General features: G+C 38.5%; 1 long non-coding RNA gene across 5 annotated transcripts; it reads left to right on the forward strand.

Moving 5' to 3' along the window:
• Positions 1 to 387: 387 nt before the first annotated feature.
• Positions 388 to 12,771, forward strand: LOC120542993. 5 transcript variants are annotated; one of them, XR_005636275.1, is made up of 6 exons: positions 850 to 888; positions 8,496 to 9,034; positions 9,692 to 9,875; positions 10,049 to 10,208; positions 11,221 to 11,309; positions 11,975 to 12,771. It is a non-coding gene; the product is annotated as an uncharacterized LOC120542993 (long non-coding RNA). The 5 variants fall into 5 exon arrangements; XR_005636276.1 differs by lacking the exon at positions 850 to 888 and adding an exon at positions 388 to 427 and having other exon boundaries at positions 8,496 to 9,875; XR_005636272.1 differs by having other exon boundaries at positions 8,496 to 9,875.
• The last annotated feature ends 207 nt before the right edge of the window (positions 12,772 to 12,978 follow it).

A 12,978-nucleotide genomic window follows, 5' to 3' on the forward strand; every position in this document is an offset into this window, starting at 1 on the left:
TTGTACGTACAAGATACTTTCACGTACGTACGAGATGTTTTCACGTACGTACGCGATAAACTTAGATTTAAAATATTACAAAAGTGTGTTTCGGGGCTTCCTAATTACGACCTTACCAAGGCCATGGCGCTTCAGTTTGACGTCACTTCCAGCGCTTGTAGCGCGTTAAAATAAAAAAAAACAGACGGATGGGCTTTTAAGGCGCTTTTCCACTGCATAGTACGGCACAGCACAGTTCAGTACAGCTCACCTTGGTTCGGCTAAGTTCGGCTCGGTTTGCGTTTCAACTGCAGTTTAGTACCGCTTTAGAGTGGGCGGGATTATTCACGTGTCGTTATAGTTGCGGCGCCTCTACTGCCGTGACACCGTGGAACTTTTACAACAACACGCAGACAACGACAACACTTTAGCTCGACGACGCGCAAGGGTAAGCATCTAAAAAAAGCACATCACTAGCTAACTTTTATCACTGTTGCAAAGCATAAAATGAACTTAACTGCCAGTGTAACATTAAAATGCTGATTCTGTATATTACAGATCTTCCACATTTTGCAAAAATGTCGCCGCAACAGACCATCTGTTTGGACATTTAACTGTGCTTCAGAGAGGTGGGATGTGATCGTTCCCGGTTTTACAAACACTCAGTGGCTGGAGAACTTTCGAATGTCTGAAGAAACATTTATCCACTTATGCAACAAACAGCGATGGAGAGACAGGACACAAACTTCCGCGTGTGTGTACCTAAAAGAAAAGAATATCCAGTGACGCAGTAATGACGATTTTCTCCAGCCAATCAGTGACCAGCAGAGTTTGCACGTCACGTTTTGGTAACGGTTCGGCGCTTGGAACCACGGCTGAGGTGGTACTAAAAAAAGGACCTGGTACCAGGTACTGTTCCCAGTGGAAAACCCCCCAAAAGTGAGCTGAACTGAACCGTGTCGTGCCGTACTATGCAGTGGAAAAGCGCCATTATTTATTAAAGGAGTGTGGGATGGTTAGAGTTGGGTTTAACACCAGCATGCAATACCTACGTCAGGTAATGCCCAGAACGTCAGTCACGAAATGGGATCCATCTTGTCAAATACGTGACAATAAAAATCTGCCGCAACACGATTTAGATCTCTGCTGTACTTTTAAAGATCGCAGTTCAATTTTCACAATGCAACGGGTGACCCAGTGTGCCAGGTTGGCCAGTGGATTTCACTAGGATATTCAAGTTTGGCTTTTTAACAAGTGTACATTTCTTGTCTGAAAACTGCAGGAGTTACAGTGGCCCGATTTGGATTTAACTCTTTAGGTGCACGTTAAATCACACAGTTCATTAGTTCAGATATGCGATCGAGTGTGCCAGGTTTACCAGAGAATTAAATTAGTGAACCCGCATTGAACTGGGTAAACTTCACATGCACTAAATACGTGAAATATGAATTCTTTTCGTAACTTGTGCGAATAACAAGCTGCGAGCTAGAAAGTAAATGGCTAACTAATGTAATTTCCCTTTACTATAAATTAGTGCATTAGTTAGCGGTGCTGCTTCACGGATTTAACGATATGGGCTTGAATGCATAGCCTGCCTTTATAAACTTGCCAATATTCATTTCTGTGGACTGTAACTGTGTGAGGAAAACATCAGACAGTTCAGTTCAGTGATTTGTCCTGTTTCCAGAAAATGATGTACAGTAGCACGCGACGGCATTTGGTGCTCATCTGAAAGTATGCGGCGCACACGCAATATTGGCAGGTGCGACTTTAAAGAACCTGGTGCGCAGGCTATGGTAAGTGGTGGGCACGAGATAGTAAGTTGTACGCACCAAATTGTTTCCCAGGAAGAAACAAAACACCATATCTCCTCAGGTGCTCCGTACGAGTGTGCAGACGAATACCTGTAAACTAAACCCTTACCCTCCCACAAGCCTACTCTTAACCATAGTGTAATGGGGTATGCGATGGGCATTTCGTGACTGACGTTCTGGGCATTACCTGACGTAGGTATTGCATGCTGCTGTTAAACCCAACTCTAACCATCCCACGCTCCTTTAATAAATAAAAGCCCATCCGTCTGTTTTTTTTATTTTACCGCGCTACAAGCGCTGGAAGTGACGTCAAACTGAAGCGCCATGGCCTTGGTAAGGTCGTAATTAGGAAGCCCCGAAGCACACTTTTGTAATATTTTAATCTACGTTTATCGCGTACGTACGTGAAAACATCTCGATATTTTCACGTACGTACGAGATAAGGTTATCCCATAATTTTTTTTCATTGTGCGGTTCAGAGCTTCCGTATGTAATATTAAGTCAAAGCAATATGTTTCTGTAAAGTGAATCGTTCATAAACGTACAGCATTACATTAATATTTCTCGGATTATGTCGGCAAATGTTAGGCAGCATGATGTTCCAGGTATCGTGCTCTATAAATCACCAGCTTGTAATAATTTTTACAGATGGTGTGCACTGGATTCACTGTTGTTTTGCTATTTTTGTTTTCTGCTCTGTCTTTACACATTATTAGTATCTCGCAGCTCCCATCTCGTTTTTTTTTCTATTCATTGATTGGCAGTCGCTATCTTTTGGGCAAACAACTTACTTGCCTTGCTAAATCAATGCTTGAAGTTGAACAATTTAGTAGTGCTCCATCCTAACGTGTCAGCTTCTTCTTCCTCTACACACATATATAACGTGATGCGTTATGCACTTTACACAATTAATTTGGGGATATGGAGTTCAGAGCGTGTGCGGAAACACATTAACTATGTCAGTTTCTCCATTGGAAGTGCGATAGTTCATCCAAAGTGGAACAGCACCTGTATCAGTCCACTTCTGGTGATGTGCAGAGTGATGTGATAATACTGCCACCAGTGACTTGTTTCAAATTGCTTGTGAAAGGCTCACGCGAGTTGCACGGTCTTTTTATTTGTAATCAAGTGTGATCTTGCTCAAAATAGGGGATAGTATTACTTACATTAGCAGCTTTCCAAAGTTTGTTTCCAGACTTTGTTGGGCTTATTTGACTTTCACTGCACCAAACGGCTTCAGCATTTCCTCTAGGAGAACTGCTTATCAGCAATTTTGTCTGTTCATGCTTATAACGCATTTCTGTATAAAATGTGCCAAGTGGCTCAATCGCTCCATCCATTATGTGGCACTCTGCATGTTCTCCTGATGGGAGTTTAATGTTATAAACAGAATTCCAATTTTAAAAAGTAAATAACAGTAGTATGTTAAAGTCGTTTACATCTAACAAATACAAATCACTGAAATTCAAAGTGGCTTTTTTCTTGACTTCATCTTTGCAGACTTAGAAGTAATTTATTTTTAATCAATTGTTTGAGCTCATTCACTCTCTGCTGATAAGATTTCTGAAAATTGTATGAAACATTAGGACACATATAATATACAGTATTTGTCATTTAGAGACCACCAGGAGTTCCATATCTATACTAATAAACGGCAAAGCCCTCACTGACTCACTCACTGACTGACTGACTGACTGACTCATCACTAATTCTCCAACTTCCCGTGTAGGTAGAAGGCTGAAATTTGGTAGGGTTATTCCTTACAGCTTCCTTACAAAAGTTGGGCAGGTTTCATATCGAAATTCTACGCGTAATGGTCATAACTGGAAGCTGTTTTTCTCCATTTACTGTAATGGAGATGAGCTTGAAACCCGTGGGGGCGGAGTTTCGTGTGACATCATCACGCTTTCACGTAATCACGCAGTACGTAGAAAACCAGGAAGAGGCCCAAAAAGCGCTGAAGAAAACATGCATTATATAATTGAGAAGGCAGCGAAACAATAAGAAGCGAGCGAGTGACATATACAACCATATTCATGAGTTCTGCTACTTCGGAAACAAAGCACGATGTAAACCTAAACTTTAAATTAAGTTCATAGACAGGCTGCCGCTTGTAATTTAGTGCCTACCCATATAAGGCCGTCCGTCAGCGGCAATCCAATAGCAAACTGTCACGGGTAAATATTCACGGGTGAAGGACTGTGCTTATGCAGAGGAAGATGAGATGGTCAGGGTGGTGTTTGACACAAACTCAGCGAAACTGCGAGAAAGTTTTAAGTGCCGGACTTCGGTAACATTAGATACAGCCATGGACATAGCACGACATGGCACCAGCACAGCTGGGAAACTTCAATGCATGTACACCGAGCGGTTCACGTGAACTGACGCAGTGCACAGACAAAAAGTAACAGTTCCAAAGAGCGCTGAACAAAAAACAAATTACACAATTGAAAAGGCAGCAAAAAAATATGAAGCGTCTGATACATACAAGCATATTCATAAATGCAGCTACTGTGGAAACAAAGCACACGGTGGAAAAAGTCAATGTCCCGCTAAAGGAAGACAGTGAAAAAAAACCCGTGCATGCAGTGTGTCGGGTCTCAGATAAAGAGGAAGACGAGCTGTTTATTGATGCAGTAAGAAACAAATCGATGAATGAAACCTGTCATCTTTACAACGATTGAAAACACGGAATGTAACTTGAACACAACACATCCTACAAATACGAACCTGATTGAAAGAAATAATGATAATCAAATCCTTGATGACAGCAACACTCAGTAACACTCACAAACAAATACTGTATATTGACAGTCATGTTACGTTATTTTTAAAATGTTCCCTTTTCTTTTTCATAGCTTCTTTAACACACTACGTCTCCGCTGCTATACGCGGGTATATTTATGTATATATATACCCCGATCTACATACTCGAATAATGGATACTTTATTCGCCATCAATGATTGTTTTGGTAAAGCCAAACTCAGTGTATTCATTAGATGAACGGTAATAAAGTAAGAGCGAGGGGAGGATGACTTATTGAGGCATGCAGGCAAAACCACAATAGCACGCGGGCTCGATGTATGAAAAAATATATCTTTTCAAGTTCTATTTAGTCCATATGTGTCAAACTCAAGGCCCGCAGGCCACATCCGGCCCGGCGTGTAATTATATCCGGCCCGCGAGATCATTTTATATACTGTATTATTGTTATTAATGGCCCGGGGATATGAAGCGCTGGTAACACAATAAACTACAGATCCCATAATGCAGCGCTTCAGCTGCCTTGCCGAACACTTACCGTGTCCCCGTGGTCTCTTCAGTCTTCTCCTTACTTTGGGAAGGAAGCAGCTTTCTCATAGCTTCTGCACTGTTTTATAAACGAACGATATATAAGAAAGTCCTTTTTCCTTGCTTCGCCAACGAAGCAGCCTTTTTATTTAATCCACGGGTTCTCCGCTGTTTCATTGTTCATTTATTACGATTTTTATAGTTATTGTGTAGGTTTTATTTAATCCACGGGTTCTCTTCTGTGTTCACTGCGGTGTCTTCTTTCGTTTACGAGCTTCGCCAAGGAAGCAGCTTTCTCACAGCTTCTGCACTGTTTTAAAAATGAACGACATATAAGAAAGTCCTTTTTCCTTGCTTCAACAACAAAGCAACCTTTTTATTTAATTCACGGGTTCTCTTCTATTTTATTGTTCGTTTGTTACGATTGTTACAGTTATTGTGTAGGTTTTATTTAATCCACGGGTTCTCTTCTGTGTTCACTGCGGTGTCTTCTTTCGTTTACGACCTTCGCCAAGGAAGCAGCTTTCTCACAGCTTCTGCACTGTTTTAAAAACGAACGACATATAAGAAAGTCCTTTTTCCTTGCTTCACCAACGAAGCAACCGTTTTATTTAATTCACGGGTTCTCTTCTATTTTATTGTTCATTTGTTACGATTGTTACAGTTATTGTGTAGCTATTTTAGACTTACTTTACTGTTCAAATACCCATTTCCTTTATTTAATCCGCGGACTCTCCGCTATTTTTTTGTTCCTTTATTACGATTACAGTTATTTATTGCTTCCCTTCTTTCGCTGACTGCCTGCCCATATAAGCCGCTGCGCTGTTTTTTTGTCAAGCAGTATATTCAGACAGTATTTCACCGCTGCGAAGCGCGGGTATTTTGCTAGTGTATGATAAAGTTTATATATTCAATTACTTATTTTATTGCATTTGCTCTCCCTTAAATGAGGATTTACTTTGAATTTGCTTCTGTAAGGAAACTTCCCTTTTAGGTTATTTTAGTGCAACGTAACATAAGCATTATTTGTTTTAAATTCAGTATTTCAAATTCAGGTTAGGTTACGACTGCCATTTAGTGTATAGCCATTACAGTAATATTTTTAAAAGTAAATTCATTGGTATTCTGTAACTTGTTTGATATCTGTTTGAACAGATTTAAATCAGCTTTTGTTGCACATTAAGGTGTGCTAATGTTCGTTTTATTAATTTTCTCCAGAAACTTCACATTGCATTGGATCAGATAGACTGGGTGCCTTATGTTTTAAACCTGTACATTCTGCACGTTTGCTTTAGGGAATCAGCGTATAATAATAAGACATTATAAAGTGAAGCATGGACATTTTGGGCAGTCTTGTTCTTTGCCTTGTATATTCATAGACTGTCCTTGTACATTCAGAACTCAAGTTGCTTTAAAAAGACATCTTGGGACACAATATCAAAGATGTTTAGACTCTAGGCCAGTAAACACGCAGTTGCTGTGTAGTTTGTGCAATTTTTGTGAACCTCGCAACTTGACCAAGTACTTTGTTCACTTAGGAAGGCACACTAAAAACAAAGAAAGCTTGTTCTTCCCCTTTAAACACTGTTCCTTTAAGTCAGATGTGTATAACACTTTTAAAGCTCACAGGAGCAGATATCATCGTGCCTCTAGTATACAGGATTTAAGAACTGAGTTTGTACGTTATGGGCATGAGGATAGTAGTGTATTTGTAGAACCTAAACACGCTACAATCGATCTTGATAGACCATTTGATGAAGAGAATGAACTCCAGGAAGTTGTTAAGGAAGACTCAATAAGGTGCAGTCTTGCTTCCTTGTTTTTATGAATGCAAACAGTTCTGCATGTTTCTAAGTCAGCAATTCAAGAGATAGTTGAAGACCTTTATCAAATTAGCCTTTTAGCTCAAGATTCTATCCATAGGTCAATTAGAAATGTATTGCAACAACATACAGTAAATGTAACCTTGATAGCTCTGTGCTGACTTTGGCGTCTGAGATTATTCAGAAAACAAATCCATTAAATACACTTTCAAAAGGTGGTACTCTGAGCTCAACTCATAAAAGGTCAGCTTTCTATAAAGAAAATTTCAGAATCGTTGAACCTGTTGAGTTCATCCTAGATGCTGCTAGAAAGAGAAATCTTGTTTATGTGCCAGTATTAAATGTTCTCACAGAGTTACTAAATCGAAATGAAGTCCTTGATAAAGTTCTGACTGAAAGTAGTTCAAGCCTTCCAGCTGGTCATTATAGATCCTTGCATGACAGTACGATTTGGAAAGAAAACCAACTCCTTGCTGGAGATGAATTTCACATTGCTTTGGGATTTTGTATTGATGATTTTGAAATATGCAACCCTTTAGGTACTTCCAAAAAAAAAACCACAAGATTTGTAGTGTCTATTGGGTGTTTGCTAATTTGCCTGTTAAATATAGAGCATCCCTGTCCTCTATCCATCTTGCAACCCTGTGTTACAGTAGTGATATCAAAGCTTTTGGGTATGGCAGAGTTTTAAGCCCTCTTATAAAAGATATTGAACTGCTTGAAAATCAGGGTGTTTTTGTTCAGAGACTGGGTGCAAGTGTTACTGGAACCATACTTTATGTATCCTCTGATAACCTGGGTGCACTCCAGCTGGGTTTCAGGAAATTTTCAATACAGACAGGTTCTGTAGGTTTTGTTTAGCAAGTCGGGTGGACATGCAAGCTTGTGAAGTAAGAAGTGGACTATTTCCCCTCAGAACCCAACAGTCTCTTGATAAATGTGTATCTGAACTGCAGCATAATGACAGTGTGACAAGTTTTGATGGTCTCATTTTCAGACATCACAAGGATTCCCTCCAGACTTTTTGCATGATCTCTTTGAGGGCATAGTTCCAGATGAGCTAAGTTTTTGTATAAATGATTTAGTTTCTAGCAGGTGGCACAGTGGGTAGTGCGGCGGGTTCACTTCCCAGGTCCTCCTTGTGTGGAGTTTGCATGTTCTCCCCATGTCTGCATGGGTTTCCTCCCACAGTCCAAAGACATGCAGGTTAGGTGCATTGGTGATCCTAAATTGTGCTGTGTGTGTGCACCCTAGGGTGGGCTGGCACCCTGCCCGAGGTTTATTTCCTGCCTTTTGTCGGCTGGGACTAGCTCAAGTAGACCCCTGTGACCCTGTAGTTAGGATATAGCAGGTTGGATAATGAATGGATGGATAGTCTCTAGCAAGTTCTTTACATTAGATGACTTGAACAGTGTGATTCAGACATTTCCTTACAAATTTGCTGATAATGTTAACCGACCTCAGAAAATACCACTAGCTAATAGCTAATGACTATGTGGTGTTTGTTTAATCTTTTGATTTCTGTTTAGTGTCATTGAATGAATATGTTAATGTATATACAGTAACTTGTCTCTTTTCTCTTTACAGTTTCTTGAAAGCCTTCCAGAGACAGTAGAGGAGCTGGTCACCACATTGCACAAAGAGCTGAAGTTGGAAGGTGTCTTGGTCCTGCAATTTGAAGACCCAGCTTTCCAAAATGAACTTTGTAACTTAACCAACACATCTGACCTGCCTGAAGGGAGGGCAATGCTGAAGATAATACAAAAGACCACTCTTCTGTCTTCAGTTGACTGCCAGCAGTCTGACTCGTCTTTAGACACTGCTAGCTTAGGCACCTCTTCAGAAGACTCACCTTGCAGTCATCTTTGAGAGTGGCCAGATCCATTTGTCATTCCAACTTTCTCCTCTGACGTTGAACTCAAACTCAAGCAAGGGAATGAATCATATTTAAATAATGGCTCCCTCTTAAATGTATCAAAAGCTATGAAAACTGACATTCTTGACAAGCTGGCAGAATCTATGTATGTCATCAAGGCATATCCAAGTGGAGAGCAATATAATGCTGTTGCAAAAGCCCTGGTAGAGAAGCACCCATGTTTGAAAGAGCCTAGGTCATCATGTGGATGGTATGGATGGAAGTTCAGTCTGAAATTTAAAATGGGAAATTTCAGGCAGAAATTGTCAAGGCGAAAAATTGTCACCGAGGCTTTTTACCTGGAAATGAAGGCTATTAGGACTCAGGATAGGCAAAGAGTTTTAAAGCTTTATTGCAATAAAACAACAACATGGACTCAACCCAATTCGGCCAAATGAGATTGAACCCCAAACAGTTCAGAATTTGAAACTTGTATAGTAATTTCTTATCACTCCGACCTCAATTAGCTCATTTGCTGTTTTTCTCTGACTCCTCTCTGCACCTGCACGGCCAATACCTTGGGTTCTCATGGGAACCATCATTATCTCCTGACTTTCCCTGCAGCTGGCCTCTGTTATTTCACTGTCTATTTTCCATTTTTAGTTTCTGTTTTTGCTTATTTCTTTCACTGGCCAAGGCCAGTACAGACATTCTCTCTCTTCCATTTATGGGCTTTCCTCTCATCACTTCCTCTTTCTCGGACTTTTGAGCTGGTTTGTTTGATGCCCACAGCTAATGCTTTAATTAAAAAGAAATATGACAGATGCCTTTATTTAATCCTTTGCTTGACACGCTTGACTTGCCTTAATTTCTGCACTTAAGTTAATTTCTAATATATTCTTCTATATTTATTTATTTATTTATTTAGTTTAAACAGTCTTGAAACAGAAAGAAGTACATTGGAGTTTGAAATGAAGAAAAGAGTCGTGGACTTGAAGCAAGTCGATGCCCTTATGAACAGTATGTTTTCTTTGAGGTGAAAGTAAGTGATTGAGGAGGATCCCTTGTTGAAAGACGTGATGATCAGGTGGCCTGCTTTGTTTTGAAGACAGGTTAGAATCCTCTTTGTGAAACTTGGTTTTCTCAACAGTTTACTGCACTGCAATATAAATGATTAAGATTGTTAAACTACCTGCCAATCTCAAAACAAACTGCTTTGATCTTTTTCTGTATCTTCTCAGCACAAGACTAATATATTCATATTGTATGTTTGCCGTTTGATCAGATTACAGCAGAACTTCAACGAATAGTATCTGACATCAGACGTTAAGAAAACCTTTTTTGATGGACTTGACAAATATCTGCCAGGATTGTTGAGGCTTTATCGTGCAAGAGACTCAGGAACTGAAGAGCTCAGAAGCCTTGTCCAGTTTGTTGATGTTGATGTAAGCATTTGTAATATTTTACTTTGGTTCTAGTATTTGGACTTAGATTTCAAAGCTCAATTTATTACTGAATGCATTTTAGCAAAAAATAAATCATAATTGATGACATTTGTTACTTTGATAAATGAAATCCAGTGCGTCAACCAATAAACAATCTGATACATTTGTTTTTCTGAAATAGGTACCACTCAAATTAATTGTAATCACCTAGATGATCAGAATGTTCAGATCAGTGTCTTTGTTGCAGAACTCAAACCAGCGTAAGAGAGCCATTGTCCTCCTTGGCCTTCCTTATTTCCTCAGCTTTGATTGTTTTTATGAGGGAACTGGTGGTGAACATTTTCTTCTTTGGTATGACACAGTTTTGGTAGATCAGGCTAGACAGTGTTTTATCACTGAATCTGGAAGCAGCTCATTTGGGGTTTTCTTCTTAGTTTCTAACCTGCCTAGACATGCAGTTTGACAAGTTTGTGTAATAAGCTTGCTTTTATATCAAGTAGCAGATTAGACATACAGAATAGGGTACAAACCTCCTTTAATGAAAGGTATTGGTTAAACAAAAGAAATAATATGGGTTGTCAGGATTTTGTTTAATGTTCAGGGTACTTCCAACAAAAGACAAATTTAGTGATTTTTTTCAGCCCAGTTTTTAAAATTTCTGAATACTTAAAAAATATGCATTTGTAAAGCATACTCCAAGTGCTCCTAGGAGAGACCCTACTTACAATATTTTCCATTTTAATACTGTAAATAGGAACTCCATCTCCATTTAACTAATTGTTACACTCTATAGAACCAAATTGCTACACCAGTGATGATTTAGGCATGTCATTTAAAGGGGCTGCATACTTATGTAATCTATTTTATTTAAAAATTGTTATACATTTTAGCCAACTTGTAGAAACTTCGGACTTTCACATGAAAGAATCTTTCTGTTGATCAGTGTCAAAAAAATGTCAAATGAAATGCATTGTGATTTATTGTTTTAATTCAAGAAAACTACTTTTTATAGGCATTTTAAATTTGGATTTTAAATGAAACATCAACTGGGAAAACTGCCAATTGCCTCCTCACTTTGCTAATTTCCTCAGTCTGGTAAAGGTCAGTTTCATTTGACCATACACTTTGTTCTAAAACTTATGTTATAATATTCTTGTAACCTTGTCTCAAGTTGTACTGGTATAGCATTCCGTTGTGTCTCTAATAGTGTTTCATGTATCCTAAAGAGTTCCTGTTACTTGTAAGTAGATTTTTTATTGGTATTTGTTTCATTCACAACACTCATTCATACATGTGTCAAGATGCTGGCTTTTGACTGTCTTTTTTCAGCCAGATGATTAATTCATGATGGGCTGCTTCTTTGGCATTGATCTCTGATTCCTCATTTTGCAACCCTAATCAAAAGTGATGTACCTAAAGACTTTTAAAAATGTTTTGGCCAGTTCTTTATACTTCAAATAATGATGAAATTATACACTTCTGCTTAAAAACATTTGAGCTGTCAGTCTTCAAATGAGTTTTGGTCATCTGAATATGTATTAAAAGTATTTACCCAATATAAACATAATCCCTTTTACATTAAAGCTGCAACTTGGCACTTAGTAGTCATAGTCACTGTTTTAATTTAGAAACCATCTGAATGAATACAGTAAACCAAAACAGTGTTATTCTGCAAATTTGTAGGCAGTGTACTATATACTTTGAAGAATAATGCTTTTTAAGATTTTTTTATGTCTAGTTGTAAATTGTCTTTCTTCTCTGACTAGCCTACACCTGATGAAGATGATATTGTCAGAGGAATGAATATTGGACTCCTCTTGATAACGGAGGAGAATCTTGCAAGCCTTCTCCCTCAGGAGATTATTGATGTGACAGTGGTTTTGGAGGAGCAGATTGTACTTCATGACTTGAAGGATGTCCTAAATGCCTTTGTTCTTCTCATGGGTCTTCTCTATGCCTTAAACATCAGTTACCCTAAGGAGCTGAGAAGTACATTCGAGTTCATCCAAAAAATCTTAATGAACATTGGTGGGGATACATGCTATGCAAAAGTTCATGGACATCGGAACAAACTATTGCAGAAAACTCTTTAAGAATATTGCATGTGTAATTGATGAAGAGAACAGAAGTCCTAATGTTTGCTTCCAGTGTTTTTGTCAATAAGTCAATTTTTCTTTTTCTCATGCCTTATTGCAATTAAAAAAAGGACTTAAAGTTAAATGCTTCTTTTTTCCACCTGATGCTTGTTACTGTTAAGGTGTCTTTTGTAACCTTTGATTCAGTCACACACAACCAATTGTTCTTTATTTCACTGGCGTGAAGCTGTCCAATGTCAGAGTTAAGATTCTAATGTGAAAGAAATGTTTTAAAATTTGATTTAACAATTCTGTGCATTTAATGTCTCCACACATATACATGCATATTTGTGTCACGTGCAGAGAGTTAACATGCTTTCACACAGCATTACTGTTAAGAAAAAAACATACCTCTGATATTATTTACATTTTGTGATGCACCATATTATTTCTTTTCAAACAGACAGAAAAAGGAGAATCATTGCATTGATAATTCTCAATTATGGAGGATTAAATATTTGAAATAAATGTGTTTTTCTGTTCTTTACAACATGTTGTTGGCTCACTAGACTGTTGCCCAGTTCATTTTTTCGTAGAATAGTTGTAATGCATAGAACTGCAAATTCTTGTCATGGTAACTTAAGTCATTTTAAGACAACCAGGTCAATTTCTCAAAATGTTAATACTACATTAAT

Source organism: Polypterus senegalus, chromosome 13, assembly GCF_016835505.1.
Source record: "Polypterus senegalus isolate Bchr_013 chromosome 13, ASM1683550v1, whole genome shotgun sequence".
NCBI classification, from domain to species: domain Eukaryota; kingdom Metazoa; phylum Chordata; class Cladistia; order Polypteriformes; family Polypteridae; genus Polypterus; species Polypterus senegalus.